Source organism: Callithrix jacchus, chromosome 3 (genome assembly GCF_049354715.1).
Source record: "Callithrix jacchus isolate 240 chromosome 3, calJac240_pri, whole genome shotgun sequence".
NCBI classification, from domain to species: domain Eukaryota; kingdom Metazoa; phylum Chordata; class Mammalia; order Primates; family Cebidae; genus Callithrix; species Callithrix jacchus.
This window is the reverse complement of record NC_133504.1, coordinates 150,711,862-150,713,890: the sequence shown is the minus strand read 5'-3', so window position 1 is coordinate 150,713,890 and position 2,029 is coordinate 150,711,862. Positions and strand designations below refer to the sequence as shown.

Genomic DNA, 2,029 nt, shown 5'->3' with positions numbered 1-2,029 from the left:
ATTCTGTAATGATTAAAATATCAAGAAGCCTATATAATCTAAAAGGGAGATACATGTGACTTCCCTTTCCAGCCGGAAAAAGCCCTGGAATTCCTCAGTCCTTCACTGCAGTTGGAATCTTGTAATCTAGCTGTCCCAACACCAGCCAATCCAATCTGGCCCAGTCTGTCTGGCACTAGTGCTCTGTAATGTAATGAAGTCTCCTTCCTGAATTCTGGGTTCAAGGAAGAAGATGTCACAAACAGCTATCATTCCTTTTCTGGCTGTGCCCCCCATGATTCAGCTCTGAGTCTCTCCTAGCAGCACTCCTTAGAACCCTTTCCCTTTAAACCCACACACCTCAGATTTCCTGGCCCCAGAGTTGTTTAAATTGCTCACCTGGGAAAACCAGGAGAGACTGAGACCTTCTTAATCCTGAGAGACAAGAAGTAGGCCAGTTTTATGCCGGGGATTTAGGTAATTTGTTATAACTTCTTGAAACATGAAAGTTTTATTTCTTCTCCCACTCTCACAAACAGTTGATTTCTAAAACAACAAATTTTAATGGATTCACCAAAGCAAGCCTGTATTATGAAGACATCAAGGCCTGTTACCCTTCCTGGAAGTAAGAGTAAAGAGTATCTTCCTCTTTTCCTTATCCATTCACCCCTCTCTCCAACCCTGCCTTTTCATGTATGATTAGTAAAAATATATCATTTTAAAAGTGTCTGGCTTGATATAAAATGAAATACTTCAATAGAAAAGTTAAAATATTTATTAGAAAGTACCCCACAGTATCTAAGCGGAATAAAAATAAGGATTCTGAGATCTGAGCTGTCAGCAGAAGCAGCTGGAGGCCAGGGGAGGAAACTCAGGAAGACATTTGCCATGGCTGAACACTTCAAACAAGTAATTAGATGTCCTGTTTGTCTAAATGATCTTGAAGAACTGGTGCAACTGAAATGTGGATATGCCTGCTGCCTCCAGTGTGTCAATTCACTGTAGAAGGAGCCCCATGGGGAAGGTGTACTATCCCCTTTATGCACTGTGGCCTCTCAGAAGAATGACATCAAGCCCAAATACAAGCTGAGGGCACTGATTTCCATCATCAAGGAACTAGAGCCCAAGCTGAAATCTATTCTAAGGATGAACCCAAGGATGAAGAAGTTTCAAGTGGATATGACCTTGGATGTGGTCACAGCCAGCAACTATCTTACCATTTCTGAAGACCTGAGGAGCACCCAATGTGGGATTTCAGACAGAACAGGAAAGAGCAGGCTGAAAGGTTCAGCTCCTCACTGTGCATCCTGGGGACCTCTCGCTTCCCTTTGGCCGCCATTACTGGGAGGTGGATGTCGGCACCAGCAAAATATGGGATTTGGGCATTTGTAAGGAATCTGTGAATCGACAGGGAGACATTGTACTTTCTTCAGAACTCGGCTTCTGGACTGTGGGTTCCAGAAAAGGGTAGATCTTTGCCACCAGCACTATGCCTTTGACTTTTCTCTGGGTGAGTCCCCAGTTGCACAGAGTGGGGATTTACCTGGATGTAGGTATGAGATCCATTTTCTTTTATAATGTGAGTGATGGGTGCCATATCTACACATTCAATGACATTCCTGTTATCGAGCCACTGCATCCATTTTTTTCTCATAAACGTGAAACTCAAGATGATCAGAGCTTCCTGAGTATCTGTCCTGTGATCAATCCAGACAGTGCCAGTCCCCCAGTTTATTCTGGGGAAAGGAAATAAACATTTGAACATAATCATCAATAGCTAGTTTCTGTGTGCCTGTAGCCAGAGCTAAGAACATTTCTGCTAGATATACATAGGTACAAAGGGATAGAAGGGAAACATCAGTCATTTTGTAAACCATGAACAGAAAGCCATTACATTAATTAGGGGAAAATTACATTTTATGTATAAAATTTGTCATATTTTCTTTGGGGCTTATGTTTATTCTTTTGTTTAATAAGTATTTTGAAATTTCAAAAACAACAACAACAAAAAAGATTCTAAGTTACACCTGTGCAATAAAAATAAGTGATG

At 41.4% G+C, this 2,029-nt stretch overlaps 1 pseudogene; it reads left to right on the top strand.

Annotated features, from left to right (window-relative positions):
* Positions 1 to 867: 867 nt before the first annotated feature.
* On the top strand, positions 868 to 1,732 carry LOC100415196 (ret finger protein-like 4A pseudogene; annotated as a pseudogene).
* The last annotated feature ends 297 nt before the right edge of the window (positions 1,733 to 2,029 follow it).